Source organism: Hetaerina americana, unplaced genomic scaffold (assembly GCF_022747635.1).
Source record: "Hetaerina americana unplaced genomic scaffold, ioHetAmer1.1.p SCAF_1, whole genome shotgun sequence".
NCBI lineage: Eukaryota > Metazoa > Arthropoda > Insecta > Odonata > Calopterygidae > Hetaerina > Hetaerina americana.
In genome coordinates this window covers 16,734,656-16,754,540 of record NW_027286069.1, presented here as the reverse complement: position 1 = coordinate 16,754,540, position 19,885 = coordinate 16,734,656, and the positions used below count along the sequence as shown (strand labels likewise).

The 19,885-nt window shown below is 42.1% G+C and overlaps 1 protein-coding gene across 1 annotated transcript in view; it reads right to left on the bottom strand.

Annotated features, from left to right (window-relative positions):
• The window catches only part of tup (LIM1_Isl and LIM2_Isl domain-containing protein tup), a 340,217-nt gene that overhangs the window by 156,695 nt on the left and 163,637 nt on the right, over positions 1-19,885 (bottom strand). The gene's annotated exons all lie outside the window — the stretch shown is intronic.

The following is a 19,885-nucleotide window of genomic DNA, read 5'->3' as shown; positions in this document are numbered from 1 at the left end:
AACCGCCGACATTTCATTTAATGTATAGTTCACGCAATGCACGGGCAGTCCTCGTCCTTCGTCTAGAAATCCGTATTCGCTCGCGTAACGCGTCTAAAGAAGAATTTTGCTAGCTTTCGTGTGATGAAAAGGGAATAATAACTAACAAACCTCGTCTTTAAAATTGTCAGGAGAAAGGAAAAATCAGCAAATTCAAATAACTGTGGGGGATGCCGCGACAAACCTTTAACGGAGTCATCCTCTAACATACATCAAAATGCTGAAATTTCAAAGCGTAAAAATCATTTGCCTTAACGATATCAATTTAATTGAGATACTGAAAGACATTACCTTGAAAATTAATTTAACGAAATCAAATCTTTCTCCGTCATTCCCACCCCCGAAAAATCCAAAAATTACCTAGTGTCTGTAGTGACTATTAAAATAGGATCAATGAAAAGAGTTTTGTATTCCTAAAAATATGAAAAGATTGACAAATTATAGGATAGCTTAAAGAGCTACCACAGAACAAACCATGGGAGGATAACCTATGGATGGTGATGTTAAAAAAGAAATACGTACTTATTTGAAAAATTAAAATTTCAATTTCAATAAAATAAATAAAAAGGTATATCTTTAACAATACTAAGAGATGAAGTTATTTTTGAGAAGAGGAAGTTATTATGAGAACATTGTACTCATATTGTGTGATAGAATCATATTCGCCATTATCGTGTGATCTGATAGTTTTTGAATCTTCTGAATAACATCACTTAAGCAATTTTAACTTCGGCGACTGATTTATAAATTCCCCTTAATTTCTAATGACCTTCCCAGAACAATATAATCCATAACTTTTCATGCATTACGTAGATATCTAGATTAGTTGGGAGTCAAATAAAAATAGCGGAAGAGTTCCGGAGAAATAATCATGGGACTTGGGAAAACCATGGATGGGATAGCCATGGGAAAAACAAATGGATATTATTTCTCGAACTGCGATAAACTTTGAGCACTTTAACGTGACTTTTTCTTATAGAGATCTAGATATCTACAGCGAAACACTTCATAAAATTACTGTGAGTTTTGACTAAATAAAAATCAGAGTCATCCGGATATTCGCCACATACGATGGGGTGACTTGTAGCTCTCTCAATTGGCAACGCTATATAGTAGTTGACGTACGTTGAGGGCTATTTCAATCGTCGGGCACGTCGAATGCTGTTAGTCGGCGCAAAAATCGAAACGGAAAACAAAAGAAGGGTTCGCCCCGGGAGGTCTTGGGAAGGATTATTGCTACTGGGAGCAGGGGGTGGACGGTGAGTGGGTGGAGAGGGAGGATGGAGGACTCGAGGGAACAGAATGGAAAGAGAGTGGGAGACGAAAGGAAGATGGCGAGGCAGCGAATAACTATAAACGCGCGGAGAAAGAAAGGCGAAACACGGAGTAACTCGGCAGCGGTTCATCCTTCTTTACATCCTCCTTCCTCCCTCTCCCACTCCACGCTCTCCCCCGTAACTCCCTCTTCCCAGGGATGGGGCCAGGACGACTCCGTTCCCCGCTACGGGCGGGTGGCAAGGGGGTGGAGAGGGGGTTGCCGAGGATTGGAATCCAAAGCCGGATTTACGGCACGCATCCACGCCGTCATCCACTCCCGCTCTCGCTCCGCTTTTGTTCGAGCCGCCCATCGTGAAATCCATTCGGGGGAGGGGAGAGGTAGGATGACAAGGGTGGGGGCGCAGCGGAACGACCGCCAGGGGCCGCTCCGAAGGGGGGGGGGGTGTCGCGGGGAGTGTTGAGGGTCGGTTGAAGAGGAGGACGCTCCTCGTCGACAAATCCACGAACCGAATGAAAAGACGGGGCACATATTTGAGTCGGACGTAAAAATACGCAGCGCGTAGAACTTGGTGGGGTATTACACTAGAGCTAAGCTCGCGGGGCCTGTGAAAGGATACATTGTGAAATTAGCCATTAGGATAAATACAATTCGAGGCTAACTAATGGTGACTGCATATTCATAAGAAACAGTCGCTGCGGCAATTACGAAAAAAATAAACATTGTTTTTATTTTCCTTATTCTTGATGGTTTAATTTTAATTATTGGAGGAGTATTTTATCATCTTGTTAAACTAGGCCTAACGAGAAATTTATGAAAACGTTCTTCGGATTTTCCTGCTATCATTGATGAAAATTACTGAATTAACATCCCTCGTTATCAAATTAAATTTCAGGACTTAAGTAAAATGCCTTCTAGCAAGACATGGAGAACCAAGTTTCGTTGTACTTAATAGAGATCAAAACATTTATTTTTAATTATGGATCATTTGACCAAAATTCAATGCTAATTATTTGTTTCGTTTTACTGTGAAAAAATTAAGTATAGGAAATGCTCAGATGGCGGAGAGAAGCTCTTGATTGTGGGCATTTATTAATATTTCAGACTCACGGACACTGACGTACAACACAGAGAGAAACGCGTAAACAAATGTGAATCCATTTATTATTACGAATATAATTCTTTAACCTTCCCCGAAAAACATTTTACACTCAATTAAACGACCTTTTAAGTAATTAAACCACGGCACAATGGAATGATTTGTCAGTTTATAATTAATAAATAAGGTCTTAAAATTTTCAATAAATCGCATTACGAAGGATTTGATGCGAAATTAGTCTGAGTAAAAGAGCAAGTTTTAGCGATGTTTAAAGATCAGACTATATATCACATGGAAAACATACATATTGCACATTATTTTTTCAATATTTCATATAGTCACTGCTCTCACTCGTGCGATTTTTCGTTCCCCTCAGGCACAACGAACTCATGGAAATGAAATTCACGGCTCAAAAAATTATCTTTCCGCAGAATACGTTTGCACTATCTCAAAGGCAATTAAACCATTTTCAATCACTTAACCTGGAATCGATAGAAATTTAATGTACTCTCCCCAAGTCTTTATCTTCAGTCCCCTTGAACAGAGTGAAAGCTCGCCATTTCTCCTATCACCAAATTCCCGTTCACATCGAGACGGAGCACAGCCGGGGAGGAACTGAGGGGTTGGGGGTACGGAAATGGCGGGGATAATAATGTGTTATTGGCGTTGGGGAAAGGCAGTGATACGGGCGTGGTGACGAGGGTCCCTAGATGAAACAACTACGGGGTTCACGGCTGCGAGTGTGATCCCTGAGGTATTCAGGGCGATACCTCACCAGAGCGACTCCGGGATTCTAAAAGCAGGGGAGCGGTGAAAGGGGGGCGGGAGAAGGAGGAGGAAAAAGCGAATGCATAGATAGTAAGTGTTCTCTTCGCCAGCATGCGAACTTTACGATCGCGGGCGGAGAGAAAGAGTGAGAGATAGAGAGAGGAGAAAGGAAGGGTATGGGGGAGGACGGGACGGAAGAGGTGGAGGACCAATGGGGACGAAGAAGGGGGGGAGGGTCCTAAAATTCAACAACGAAAGGAGTGTGGGTTTGAGAGACGTCCACCCACGCACCCTTCCGAACACGGATTCCTCCCCCTTTCCCCTCACGCATCCTCTTCCTCGGTCCGCCTCTCCTCCACCGCCATTTTAAGTTTGAATAATACACAATATACTATCTCTTGCCTTAACACACCTCCACCCTTCTCCATTCCTCTCCCATCCATCTCCCTATCACCCTAAGCATCCTACCCTTCCCGTCCTAAGTGAAAGTCTTAAGGAAAGGATTTCTCACCGTCGCGACGGCTCACTGGACGATAGACAACGAAGCATCGAGGATCCATTTCAATAGATTAGCGATGGGGAAAAAGGAGAGACAGCGGGGCTAACTAGAGGGAGAAACCCAAGGGTTCAGAGGGCAGAATGGTCACCTCATGGCGCAAAACCAGATACTCCGTGTAGTATTTCTATCAAAAGGTGTCCACAGGAGAAAAACTGCCGCTCAATCAAAAATGACGCAGCCCCTAAAGGTGTGTAATGGAAAGAGGAATGTACACTATTCCATCTCTTGGACATTAAATATCGTGGAACTTATTTTTTCAACTCCATTGGAAAAGAGATTATCCCCTTTCAAGTATTCAAGACAATAAGATACCATCGCGGTACAGATTGGTTCAGGAAAAGGCACTGTGCTGAATTTTCCGTCCCTCACACCTTAATGGAGGCGCAGATAGGAGTCGGTATCTGCTGGAATTTACGTTCTAGTTCGTCAAAGAAATGAAATCCCTCACCCAAATTTCCGGTGAGCTACCATAATTCCCTAGCGCTTTATTAAAGAATATGTTTCAGCCTACCAGCATAGGGGCCGTAATATAATGTGGGACTGATCAAGCAAGTTCAATTTCGTTATCCTAAACCAAAATCTATATTCATAATATTTATGCCAGGTATTATGCGGGATTAGAATTGTAGATGGTATCGAAATTATTTATACAAAATATTTGAGTGAATAAATCATTTAACTAGTCCAACTACCTGGACCCAATGAAAAACGCATACACGGGATAATCGCTGGAGTAATAAGACTAAACTTACTCATTACTTGTAATATGGAAAAGATACCCGTGCGACCAATGCCGTCACACCCTGACTTAAAGAGATGAATATAGGTAGGTAGTTTTGAATTCGTAGTCGGTTCGTCGCAAGGGAAGTGGTGCCACGGATTTTAGGACAACCTCGTGAATTTAATTAAACGAGAGAGAACCGAAAGGCGACCAAGTTCGTGCCCGGAGAGAGGTAAGAAGAAGTGAGTACAGAGAAGGGCAAGGATGGAAAGAGAGTGAGCGAGCTAAAGAGGGTGCGGAAAATGCACAGAAATATTTACGACGGAGGATAAAAATCACCCAATGCTGTCCCTCTAAGCTTAAGTGTGCGGGCCAAATTTAGCCTGCCTTGAATTTTATGGGAAGAAACAAAAAACAATAGCCTAATGCAAAAAATGCAACGAGAGAGAAACCGGAATACGAAGAAACTGCCAAGGATCTGTTGTCCTTTTTTAACCCGAGAAAACAGTGAACTGGAGCAGGAAACACCGTAATCTCAATCCAAAAAATAAATCTCGAAACACACACTAAATATCTCCAATGATTCCAAGCCTGGTGAACAAAACTGAGAGAAAAACGGCCCACTCGGATTACTCTTTTATTATTTATCGTAGGTACACGTATACGTGCGACTTCCTACACGTTATTTTGATTTTCTGCCCGCCTCAAGCGCGAGCAGTTGAAAATGGGGCATCAGTGACCGAATGCAGAGAGCAGCAGTGAGACGAAGGCGGGAAGAAGCGTTGGGAAGCAGAGGGGGGTGGGGGGGGGGGAGCGGGGATTTGATAGCGATGGGAGAAGCTTTGGCCGCACTTGGGATATGGAGATGCACTTTGGGGGCGCGGGATGAAAGGAGCTTAAGGGGGGATCCGTTGATCTCGAGCGGACGGGTGCTTTCCGTAGTGTGTGTACGCGTGATATGCCTGCCTGTTCCTTCCCTCGCTTTATGGCCTCCCTCGTCGTCTTTTCCAGCCATCTTGCCGTGGATTGTGGGGGCTCTCGGTCTCATGAGCGGCCCTCCGTCCTTCCTCCCTCTCTCCCGATCTCCGACCCGCCTCGGCCCCGCCGTTGGATGCTCAGCCTCGAGATCCCAAAAAACATGCGTCAGAATCGGGGGAGGGATTGGGGGGGGGGGAGGATGGTTTCGCATTTCGAAATACACAGCCATCTAGTCGGGAGATGTTTGGGTTTGAGTCGCGCAAGGGCTTGCCACCTCTCCCCGGCGACGAAAGCAACGCAGAGACAGAGAGAGAGAGAGAGGAAGGATGAGGGAAAGGACATTAAAGTAGTAAAAATATGAATACCGTTCCCAAAAACACATTACTATTTTTTTGTATTGGCAATAGACTAGCCGGCTAGGGTAGGTTTTCGATGGACCCTGGGACTACAAATTGTTGATACTTCTAAACCCTGACAAACAGGACGTAAAATAGCCTTCAGCTTCAGAAAATTCCGCATTTACATTAACTCATTGATTAGTGCTGTATACTTTCTACATATAGTCATTTCATCCGCAGTCCTCCCTCCTCATGGCTTTCCCAACATTTTCCCTTCAAATACTGTCTTCAGCATATCCCTCTCAATTTCTCATCTACCCACTAGTTATCCCTTTTCAGATTTCCCTCAAAAAACTTCTCTCTTTCTCTCCCGTACCTACAGCTGCTCTGTTCGCGGATCAAAAATATTCCCTGGAAGATTAGGCAACAGTTAAATGTAATGAACCCCCAGCAGCAAATATTTTACCGTCTTGTGAAATTTAAAGTACATGATGATTGCAGTTCATCAAAATCTCCAGAGTGATAATGCCAAAGGAAAACTTATTAAGTGATCAGCTTCCATTCCGGGTGTGACTGCGTTGATCATTTTAAGTTGAAAACAGTGTATCCTCCGTCCCAGGAGGCACCTTCAGGTCGAAGTGAAGAGGCCCTTCGACATGAGGCACCTCCTGAAACGGAGGAGAAACTGCTGTCAACCCAAACTAACCAACGCAGCATACCCTCAAGACTCCGCGGTAATCTTCGTACTAATCATTACGTGATCATAAGGACAGCAAAAAATATTTCTATGCATAATAGAGTTCAAAAGTTCTGGTATTTTTGAAAGGATGATACTGCTCGAAAAGAAATTGCACATTTCCATTTTACAAAAGCAGCGAACGCAGTTTTTTCTGCAACACGTCTTAAACATCGTTAATCTAAATATGTTATCTGACTGATTCATTTTAATGCATTCTTTTGCCTAGCTCAAGGATTGAAAGACGGTTAAAAAGGAATTTAAGATATGCCAAATTTTCCCGAATTTAAATACTTTCATCATTATTTCCGGCGGATTACATGTTAGTCAAATTAGGGAGGGCGTGTCCTGTTTGCCAGAACTAGTTGGGAGACGACGGATGTCAGCAGATATGCTAACGCGATGGGGCCGTTACTTTTACCTATTGAAGATCTCTAACCAAATGAGCATACAAAATCTAGAAATATTTAATTGGGCTTTCTACATATACCAAAGGTGATTGATGCGCGTATTTACAGGTCAACGATGGAATGCTACTGATAGTATATAAGACGAATTCGTGAACACAAGTGTTGTTTTCAAGATGAATCAAAATACCAGATAAGTAAATACACAACTTTGCTATTATTACTTTGGTGTTAGAACTACATTATTAGTTTATATATTATAAGTTTTTCGATCATCTACAAAACCTCAAAAAAATGACCAATTATTCCAAAAACATTAGCTGACAATATCTGTTCAGAAGAAATATTATACCACAAGATCAGAACTATTTTCACCAGACCATATCAGGTACACTTTTCATCAAACAATTCAGTCGACGTAAATTATATTTCCATGACATGTGGCAATCTACGACTTTTCATGGAAAATATTCCCCCCATTTCGATTAACTCGATTAATGTCCAACGAAATAACTCTTTCTTGAGAATTTTTCACTCAACTAATATATATACACACACACATACACACACACACATATATATATTATATTTATTTACTTGTAAAGTTCCCGTCCCGATAAAGGACGCAATCTCTATCCCATTCCTCCTCCGTAGGTGATTTGAGTCGAAGAGCACCACTGAATTTCTCCTCAGAAACAGAAGGGGGAGTAAAGGGTAGACGGGCGCGGGAGAGGGTGCGTGACGCCTGTCGCTTGAGCACCCACGGGCAAGGGAGCGAGTGGGCGGTAAGAGGGTTGCGGAAGGCGAAGGGGTAAAGACGTACAGGTTGCCTCCAAGTTGGCGAACTGGGGGGGAATCGTTATTAAGGAAGTGGGAGTGGTGCGGATGCTGTCTCTCTGAGCAGCGAGTGATTGGGAAGGGGGGTCGGGTTATGTCTGGATGGTAAGATTGAGATCCTTGGGAGGGGTGAGGCGGAGACCTCCAAGGGTTCACAAAAACTTAAAAAGAAGAGAACCCTGGGAATCCATAGGGGGTGTGGAGGATCGGGATGAAGCGGGAAGGGGGGAATAAGGAGATATCAGGGGAGTCTTAGGGAAATCCCCTTTATAAAGACGCGCGGATCAGCGGAAGGTTTTATACAGCTCGCAAGATGAACCAATACGCTAAGGAAGAGGTGGGTGGTGGATCGCTGCATTATTTCTTTCCAAAATATGTTCCCAGTCCCCGTTGATTCATTTCTAGCAGAGATTTTGAAGGGGGCTTCGGAATTTGTGGTTAAAATTCTGGATGAATGCAGTCTCATATATTGAAACATTCTATCCTTTTGATTCCGACAGCCACCCCTATAAATGATATTGGTTGGAGGGTAGCTTGGCTATGACAAACAGAAAAAATGAAGCGCTTGACTCCAAACGAAGGAGTTAAAAAATTATCTGGTGCTATAGACGGAATCACTCAAAAAAAGAGCGAGGTAAACAGTGTTAACAATTCATTAGTCCATTAATATATTTGTAATTATTTTTAAATGAACCCCATCATTTGATTCCCCGGCTTAACCTTGGCGGAAACACGTCACAGTAAAATGATTCTTATATCTTATTTTCTAGAATTATCGCTCAAGGTCAAATTGAAACAATAATGTGGCGCGACAAAAAACTGGAAACAGCGGTCAAGGGAATGAAGTACATGGCTTCAGGCAGTTAATTATTTTCCATGCAATTTATCATTGCCGCTCCAAGGCCGACGCTTTTTTGAACTCCCGTCTCTTTTTTTATCAAAATTTATCTCTCCTTGGTGACAAGTAATAAGTCACGAGAACAATAAATAGGAACTCCGCCAACCAAAAGATTTAACAACCTTAAAATAATGAGCTTACATGGTCATTCATGGTCTTAACAATAGGCACATAAGGAATTTCACAAGTGGCACATTTGAGCAGTAACCGACATACTAAAACCCTTTATTACAAAGCAAAAGAGTCCGTGCTATGAGGAATTCTTTTCCAAGAGAGAACCGATTGTTTCAGTAAGCTTCGCGAGAGAAAACCATTAGACGTAGATCCCGTAAACATCAGAAGCACTTCTGCCCTACGTAAATATTCACCTTTTGAATAAAATTATTTCCACTTCCATTTATCCATATTTTACACATCCCTCATGACGGTCAAAGTTATTTTCTCCCTACTTCCCAATATTCTCCCTCATAGCGTACTTCTTCGTTTCAGTAACTATTGCATACAATTTTTCTCCTCGTTAGAAATTCCTTCTAACAATTTTTCATCTTCACCAAACTTTTTTAAAGATTTTCCGCTCTCCTATTGTACACAGAAATAACCATTATCCTTCTCCATACTCTCATCAAAAGCTTCGAATCAATGGCCATCTTCAGTCCTCAAAGACTAGAAGGCCTTATACCTACACGCTTTGAGTGATCAAAAGTCCCAACTCTGGGAAACTTTTCATTTTCATCTACACCCCATGGCCTCACGAAGTAGTATATCGATGGATCATGTTTTTACTAAAATACCATTTTTAATGCATTGATTTGAACTCGGAGACCTATAGCAAATAGGCGCCAAGAAACATTTGGCACATTTGATTTGATTCACACATTAGAATAGGAATGACAAGAGCGATTTTCTATGAAGTAAACATTCAATGATACAACATATGCAACGCAACTTATTACTTCGACGATATTTACTCAATATTACTTCACCGGGGAAAACAAGACTTTCAGGTAGCGAACAGAAATTTGTCTCAAACATTCCACAAGTGGCCTGGATCCACCGAAGGAATGAATCCGATAAAAAGGAGCGGGAAGTTTTGAGATAAGGCATGTGCCACGCTACCCATCCGATATGGGCAAAGCAAGGAGCAGAGCTAAACGATGAACGACATGCTTCCTCCACAAATTTTGAAAGTTATATTCCTCGAAAAGTGACCATAACCACCGCGAAGACACCGGATTCACCCGAGGTACATCTACTGGAGGATGCTGAGGTGGACACCCACCACGCGACATATTTCGCAACCGTTAAAACAAAAAGAGAGAGAAATAGGACATCGGCGATTGTCGATGCCATTTGGCGCGGTGGAAAAAATAAAAAAATGGATAGCCCACGATTGGATAGCACACGAAGACGCCGCGCGACAGGCCTCCGATACGAAAAGCGCGGAAAGGGGAAATGGAGAGGAGGGGGGACGAGATACCCGACAGGGCGGGTATCCCGATGCGGAGCCCGGCGGTATTACCGAAAACCAAGAACCCACCTCCAGGAAAATAAAAGAAAGGGTGGGGCTTGGGGGAGGGGGTTGCCGACTGTTGGAGGGTTAGGGAAAGGGGAGGGAGGAGAGCTGAAAACGGTGAGTGAGTAGTACATACATAGATGGCGAAAAAGGCGATGGCTACGGGGGAAGGGTATGCGGAAGGAGGGGTTGGGGGAAAGAGTAAATATGCCACGCCCTTCCCGAAGAACGACTTCCCCCCCTCACCCTTCCTTCCTTCCAAACCCCTACAAAACACACACACACCTTCGCAATTCCCCCCTCAACCATTATCCCAAAATATGTTTTTACTTAGGCAGCAGTTGTGTATCCTGTACTGCTAAAAGGCAGCACACTACGTGCCCGGTCAGTTTTGTTACTCTCCTCGCGCAATCTTATATATAAAAAGAAATAATCCTGAAACCGAGTTTCCAATGATAATAGTAGTGATGGGTAAATCATAGTATGATTTGAAAACTATTGAAGTTTCAAGAAAAACGGCGATTATTTGTATATTTTGAAGGAAATATCCAGAATATCTACACGTATATCGTGCAACAGAAATCCTCTCCATGTTACTTCAGATGCTTCGATTGGTCGTCACAGATTGATACTTCCATAAGATTTATAAAATTTGTAAGACTTTGATGGTGATTTGTACATTCAATACAGTCCAATTATATGATTGCTGCCAACAGGCTTAATTTAATGATATCAACATGACAGAAACAAATAATTATTAGTTATTTTCCGCACGTTTTCATTATCAAGGTACATTGATGATGATTAGAATCAACTGCCGAAAGAGTATTAACCAAATAAAAAGTCTGAAAAATTACTAAGAATTATTTATTCCCCATTTTATCTAATATGAGCATTACAATCATAAATGTTACGTGTCTTTAGCTCCAGTGTAGGATTTCAGACTCAAAACACTTTAAAACGATACCAATAGTATTAAAAATAATAATGATGTGGGTGCATGAAACAAATACGAAACACTGAATGCTCAATATATATTGTACTATATATCTGCATCTACGAACCAATTTCCATCAGAAGCAGTGTTCGAGTGAGTGAAAGACGAAAAAATTAATTGGCTCATAATCTATTATTAGTTCTCTTCACAAATTCATACTGGTAACAGAGTTAGTAGAGCCTACTTCGGTTTTAGGGGATTTGATAGCAGTCATTACATAACTTTTCACTATCAGCAAACTCACAGGGCAAAAGAACACTCAGGCTAAAAGTGATTACCTGCGAATTCAAATGAGCGACCTTTACGCTGGCATGTGAGTGACCCGACAATAGGATTAACCAGTTCGGCGATAAACAAGTTGTCTGCCTTCTTTCAAGTGATAAAAACTTCAAGAATAACCGTTTTCGTATAAATAACCGAAATTCAGAAGTTTTCCATTGGATAGCAGGTGTAATGCGGTAAAAAACCTAACTTGTCACACACATATATTTAAAAATAATACATTAACATATACGTAAAAGAAACAGTTCTCGACGGGCGATGCACACCAATTAGGGAAAATGGCAAAAAATACCGTTACTTGAACAAAAATAAGTTAAAACTTCACAGATTTTTGGATGACATGAATGACGACTCTAAAAAGAACAGATATTATGCTATGAGACACAAACTTGGGGAGGTCGTCGTGCAGTTGCATATTTAGTCATCCGTGGGTGTTGGTTACGTTTGGTTAGGGGCAATGCAGTCTCTCCAAACCTTTTAGCGCAGCAGGGTCTGACATGCACAGGGTAACCTCCTCCTTGCCTCTGCCTTGCCTATCCCCCAAGTCATCCATCCAAGCCCACCTCCGCTTCCGAAACAACAAAGGCCGCTCGTCCAGGACACAGCGCCCGTTCGGCCAGGATGCTGCTAGCATTCGCTCTTTGCTTTTGGCACCCCCTCCAACATATCTACTTCACCCTCTGGTCCATCCCTGCCTTCGTGGTGTACCCACCCCCGTGTCCTCGCAAATACGACTTGCGACGGAGCCGTGACACGGCGAGGGTGTGGCGGAGAGAGATGGGCTGAAAAGTCTGGGTAAGGGGAGAAGGAAGGAGCGTGCACACACATCCAGGCACGATGGGTGACCGGAAAGGGACGGGTTGGGAATTTAAGATGCTGTGGTGATGATCGATTTATAGGAAAGAGTATACACTGATCAAATCGTCATCATTCCTATTAAAAAAACCAATTCCGAGTTAACTTTACACATTTTCTTCAAGCCGCTTCATTTTGAGGTAGACATAAGACAATTCGGGTATTAGGTTATGAAGGTAGAGTTAATTTCGTTCATTTATTTCTTCATTGCATAGCTATCTATCCTTGGATTCTTCTACCGCGTCTGTCATATTCAAATATTATTTCATACCTGCTCTCCTATTCCCGATTTTCTAATAACCAACCATAACCTTGATTCTTTCCAACCACATTGACCAAAGAATTTCTCGGTCAACTCCTAACTCTCTCAAATTGTTTATTCTTCCCTCATGTATTTGTTTGGTGAATCGACTCCCATCCTTTCTCCTCGCATGACAAAATCAGTGAAGATGCCTCTTCATTCATACATGCCAACAACCGGCACATCGGTGGAAATCGTTTTCTCGTGTAAAAGTTGACATAAATAGCATTGAAAATTCGTGACAGAATAGGAAATGTAATCTTTCTGAGCAGAAAAGAAAATGTAATCGACAGTGGGGAAGGAATCACTTCCACGTGATTATTCTTCGAGGGGGACGCAAGACTTCTCTCTCTGTTTGGAGAAGAACCTGCAGAATCCACCCTTTCAAAGTGTATGATACGATTCTGTGGAAAAATTACGCAACAAGACCCGAGATAGCATCGATATGGAGCAAAGCTATGGTGATTCAAATCGAAATAAAGACCAATTGAACGGAAATCGGGTGGAAATACTAATTTCTTCACATTTTTGCATGGCCATCTTTGGGACGATTTATAGGTAAATGGACTTTGTCGTGGGGAAATTCGAAATACGAAAAGGAGCATTTGTAAGAAGAAGGGAAAAGAACAAGGGAAAGGGACAGGTACACCAACGCGCAGAAGTGAAGTTGCTGGGGGATTATGAAAGAGATAAGAGATAGTGGGTTGAGGAAATTCTGAAATATATTGGGATGTTGAGGCCATGGTTGAAGATTAGAGTTATTTAGACTAGAAAGTTGAGTAGGTGAGGTAGAGGACGAAGGAGAGTAGGCTTTCTAGACAGCATGAAGGTAGACAGAATTTATGAAGAAATGAAAAAAGAAGTAAGGTAAAATGGCATAACAAATAAGTTCTTGTGAAAAGAGGAAGTTAATATTATTTAGGGACTGCCAAAAACCTCCCTCCAATTAGTAGAATACCCAGAATGCATGCATTGAAATCGCCAATTCCAAGTGAGTCTGGAGGGAAGGGGTTGAAGGCAGGAGTGATTATTTTATTCATCGTTTGGGGAAGAGGTGGAGAGTTGCCCCCCCCCCTGCTTACCCCCCCCCCCCCGCCCCACCGCCCTTTATTCAAGTTTTTACCTTCGTGCACTTATCGCGTTAGGCGGCTCGAGACGGAACGTTCATTTTCGCCGGATGAAACCGCCGTCTGTCCCCGTCAAGTGTCCGCGTGGATTTGACGTTAAGTCGTGGTTAAAAAATGAGGCGATAGGCGTTAAACGAGTTTGCCTTTTTCACAGCGTCTCCGTTGACCAAGTCACGCGGCACAGTGTATGCAAATGCATGCCTCCCACACAAGTCCAAAGTCGACTTCATCATTTTCCATGCCAAAGAATATTGGACTCTGAGAACATCTACTTCTCTATCAAAAGAGGTAACTTTAATCTTCTTGTCTCTCAACGGCCGCAATTCATTACGCCCAGGTTTTCACGATTCAATTTTGAAATTCTATCATAAATGCTAATATCATTCTAAACAATACATGCACTATATACGACAGAGTAGATTTTGACCAAAGCACTATTGTAGACAAATATATTTATGGCATGTTTCACGAGTAGAAATTTAATGATCACCTATTTCTGGAATTTTATCAAAAAACTCACCAAAATGAAAGATGAGAATGTTAAATATTAACTTTGTGGAACTGATTATGAAGAGATGTTTTCGCATTTTACAATTAAGGCGCAAATAAATGCAGGACAGTAAACAAACCTTTTGCCAATGGTGAAAAGCCGAACTGAAAGAACTCGGCAAGCACATCATCCCCGCCTGGTTGAGGTCGCATACGCTTATTGAATTGTTCTACTATCTTTGATTAAGACTTTTACCTCGTTTCCGTTTCAGTCTCTATACTTATGTTAATTTTGATTTACCACACCATGAATAAAATCAGCCGTGTCCGGCGAGACTCGACTTAGCATTATATTGATGACCACATTATTTACTTCAATTATTTATTAACTATGATAAACGACGATCGTTTCAACACCTAGGGATCACAATTATGTAACCTGCGGAGTATTTTAGGAGATGATACCGTATAGGCGTCGAATCTCACGTTGCATATCACACTAAATAAATGAATGAACGGTAAAAAATGTGCTATTTATTAAACCGACTATTGAATAGACTGATTAAAAGCAAGCGGTTACATAATGTTGACATGTAGATTATACAAGTTGACTTGTACTTGTACAATAGCTTGTATAATTCAGGTTCACAATAAATATGACCCTAAATATATGAAATTTGAGGGTAATTTTTCCTCGTGATATGACACTCCTGAAGTGTGACATTAATTAGGAATGTTACTTATTCTTAAATGACAGGAAAAATAGTAATCATCAGATACATTATGTATTGATGACAATGTGTGTGCATATACCTGTATATTGTCTGGTCTGAGTGAGTATATAGTATAGGCCGAAAGCTCAACCTATGTATATGTATATATGCATATATGCAAACACATACGGAAAATTCGGACGTTACGTTCATTGATTAACCCTTTCCTTTTATTGTGCAAAGTGAATGAGCTCCTGATTCCCCTACTGACCGTGGACAAACGGGTAAGGCAATATTTATAATCCCTCAAGTGATAAAATCGACCGGACAAACGATATTGTTAGTGAAACACGAAGAAAAAAAATATATCTTTCAAAGCGACGAGGTTCTAATGGAACTTGAATGAGAGACTCCCATATGAACACAAGCGGGTGGAAGATGTGCGGGCGGAGAGATGTGAAATTATCTTCCAATCCTTCCCCAGACTCTCTCCCCCCTCATAAACAAGGGAGATCAAGGAGGAGATAAGCGTACACGGAATTATTACACAAGCGCCTTTTTTTTAAACCCTCACTGGATGTCGACACGTGGAAGCGAATTAGACGGACGATTGCGTTTCATCTCGGGTGAGGCGCGAAGGAAGAGAAGCTAACGAACGATTCGTCGAATTACTGACTGCTCAAATACGTGGGCGGGTGCAGTGGAGAGGGGGAGGTAGGGAATGGGCTAGGAAACGGTGGAGGTTGTGGGAGGTAGACACGACGAGAAGGAGAATGTGGATAGGAGGAGGGGAGAGAGATAAATGCGCCGTGAGGGGGAAGGGGGGAGAGAAAGGGGGGGGGGGAGAGAAAGGGGGGGGAAGAAGAATGATGAACTTCATTCCACTTCATCTCGCCCATTTTTTTTTAATGAGGCAATTTGGTTCGTGTGACCTATTGGAGGAAGTGACTATTGGAGGGTGGAGGGTGCAGCGGGGACGTTCCGCGGGCGACGGCGGATGAAGGCCGGAGAGCAGGAGGGTTGGCTCGTCAATCGAGACATCTTATGGAAGTCCTCATCCTTTGCGCGGTGCGCATTAGCATGAGGCGACATTGCGTGTTTCCCCATCCCCCCACTCCTAACCGACACAATTGACGCTTTTGAAAGGTGGGACGGGCTGGAATTTTTCTTTTACAAGTGCGCTAATGGCAGTTCAGTTTAAAGGAGCGGAGGAGGGGGCTTGCGGCGGAGGATCCAATGAAAGGGGGGAGATATGGCAGGTTACGGAGATTGAGCGGATGCAACAACGCCAGTCGATGCGCTATCCTCCCTCTGCCGGCGGCGATATCAAAAGATCCGGACCGGCGACGTTGTGATTATTTTTCCTGGGGGTGGTTGGAGGGAGGGTCCCGTCAAGGGCTTACTATAGTACGGTAGACGGGTGGGTGGGTGGTGGAGGGGGAAGAAAAAAACAAGATGGAATTATAGCGATAAGATTTCTTTCCTCGCGAGAACGCATCCTTGAGATCCCACTCAGGAATCACTTTATTTCATAAAAATTATTAACACGCTTCAAAGGTATGCATCTATTTATCTCCCTTTAAAAGAAGCAGACGGACATAAAAATCACTCATCGATTATATATCTTAACAGTTATCGAAAGTTCTCGAAGTTTTATTACGGACTTTAGACATGCATTTCCAGTGACGTCTATACTTATATGAAATCTCCCCTTAGATGGTTAACTGAACAACGAGGCGCAGATAGAGAATGAGCAGTAAAAAGTATGCATCTAAAAATTCATTTTATTCATAGGAATTCTTTCAATTGATAAAATTATTGCACGAATGAACAATCACTCTATTACTTCCAAAAAATAGTAAACAGACCTAGATCTCAATTGGTCAATTTTGTAATCATATTTGGTATGTGGTGCAAGTGTGGTACAAGTAAGTGTTCTAATACAATTCACTTAACATTTCCATCGCATAATTGAAAGTTTAGTTTCATTTTCGAAAATTGTTTCGATTTTCGAGAACACATCACTGTCACAAAGCATGGCAAATGTGGGTGTTCCATTATTCCACCCCGAGATTTACTTGTACGGCAAATGATTGCTTATGCGAAGGTAAGGTTTCTATGATGCCGGTAAGACTAATCTTCCAGTGGAAATAAACAACGAATCAAACGTTAAAGGCCAGGAAAAATAATGAAAATAATATTTGAACGGAGAAGTCTTCCGTTTAACTGGCAGATTAATATAAGAATTTCCTCCCATTTGGGGACTCCTATTAAAACGTAAATACTACATGGACGAGATATGGTAAAATATAAAAAAATACACTTACACTGATTTCGAGAATAAACTGAGACCCTATATTGCCCATCATTGCCAATAGATTACGTTTAACATCCATACAGATTAGGGCTCTTTATATAGAGGATTACAAAATGCAACCAAAATTTAGAAAACGAGACGTATGGATCTACTTAGTTTTGCAGGGAAAATAACATGCCCAAATTATTGAAGAAACAATTCATAGGCTGTTGAATGGGCAACAGATTTCTACATGCAAGCAGTTTCTTTCGCGAAACAAAACCACTAAGAAGTTCGTTCGTTTATTATTTCTCCTCATAAGTTTTAGCAAAATACAAAATATTTTTACCGATTTAACCACCTAATCTGTGGTACGATTGGAACTTCCGATCTCAGGACCGATATTATTAAATTGTAGTGCTCTGATTGACAACTTCAACGACCTACGCTCATTCCATCGATGTGCCGTGAAAATAATACACGAATACAAAACGACTCCACGGGAGAGAGGTTAAAAACTTTTTCCGAGTTTCGAAAAAGACGCGGGCGATGGAGAGGAGGAAAGAAAAAGGAATGAAGGATGGGGAGAGCTGAAAGATAGAAGTAGGGAAAGAGGCGTTTTGGGCGTTTTCTTTCATTTCGTTGTTTTTCCTCGCCTTTCCTTTGTGTGTTCCGAAGACAGCACCTCTCGTGTGGGGGCGGCGAAGGGTGTGTCTCTGGGCGCCGCCGTCAAAGAATATTGAGGGTGTGAGCAAAAGAGAGGAATGGGAGAGAGTGGGAGAGAGAGAGAAAAAAAGGGAATTGAAGAGGCACTAAATGCAAAGGCAAAGACACGCCACGGAGAGAGCAGGGTGGGGGTTTTCGAAGGAAAGACGAGTAAGGTGGTGGGGAGAGAGAGAAAGCCTCAGCTATGGGAAATAGAAGACTCGTGGGGGTGTGTGGATGAGTTGGGCGGCAGGGGGAGTCAACCTTCTTCACGGCAAAAGGGATTGACAAACAAGACCAGAAGGCCAACAGAGACTGAAGAGGGGGTCGAGGTACCCTCTTCTTCTCTTCTCCTCTCTCTCTCTCGGCGGCGCCACTGAGAATCGAGGGGCCGAAGTCCAGAGCTCTCCCGGAAGGCGGGTTTGTCTTACAGGTAGGTAGGTAGAGGAGGCTCGCCTTCGTGGGTGGGATGCTTGGAGATGAGGACTTAGAGGAGAGAGAGAGAGCACACCCTCTCGAATCCGAAGATTTCGAGGGAAACGATGCCACACGAGCTCTCTTGACGTTCTCGATTGGAAATACATACCGACCCCACCGGCCATTCGGCTCTCTTTTGGGTATTTATTTATATATACTTGCGCACGATTTTTTTCCTTCAACCTCCCGCTTCCCTTCGAGAGACTGAGTGGTTTCCACAACACGCAATCGATATTCGTAGCTTGTGAGATACCCACATCCTATTCACACGCTTCGGACATATTTAGGATGGGAAAACGGCACGAGAACAGAATATCTTTCCCACTTCGGAACCACAATTCTTAACTCCTCCCTCGGAATCATGGCGATATTTAAAACCAAATCGCACAGACATTTTTGAGTTTCCATTCGGTAGGTTAATGCTCCAAATTTACATAAAAAGGGAAAGGAGACAGACGGGCTCTATTGGAGGATTTATTTGACTTCCGTGGAGGTTTTACCAGACAAGGGTGCGTGTAATTGTCCCTTTTCCACCAACGCCGAGCGGAAAAGTTTTGAGCTACGCTATCTCGACGGGAAAAATAATTTTCGATGAAATATGTTATAGGCATGGAAGGCGATGAGGAAGCACGCGGCAATCACACGAATATGGGGCCGGGAGCCATGTTATAATGGCCGTAGACTACGTGGCGCCCTGCGATCCCACTGATAATAATAGCTCGCATTATATATGTATAGAAAAAAGCTTCAGTCCTTTCCGAAAAATCAACACGCGAATATCTGTATGTTTTTGAAATGAAATCCTAAACAAATGGAACTATAGTGACTAGTATAATCATCCTGTATCACTCAAAACATATTAGACCAAATGACCATACTTAATTTTAATGTTAAATAATAAAAGAGTACAATTTTGGGATACAGATTTTGGTTCTTAGAAGTTTGCGTATAATTCAAAACTACCACGATAAACAAAACATGAATACTATAATTTGTATTTTACTCCCAGAGAAATATAAATTCTCTCTCAATGCCACCGTACAGCTCAATTTTTCTCTTAACTAGATAAAAACTAAATTTTTAAAATCATAGGCATGGGATAGAAAAGCTATAAAGTCATTGTGGTAGGTATGCTTCGGAGAATAAAAACGTAGGTACCAAGGGTTAGATAGGCTATTTTTATTGGTTGCAAAATTCAAAAGGAATGCTCTATTTGTTTTATAACAACGACATACTAGTATACGAATCAAGACGACAGGTATACTTCTGATTAGTGTGATTAGTAAGTACCTCGAATAATGGACGATAAAATTTGGGCATACCGCCATGTGAAAATCACGAAAAGAGTAGCTTTTAGTATTTTCCTATCAGGTAATTCGGCGAAAAATCTTTAAAATGACAAAATGTATCAAAAATTCGGATTAAAAATCTAAAAATCCCCTATCCGAAGTCAGAATATTAGTGGTCAATCGAA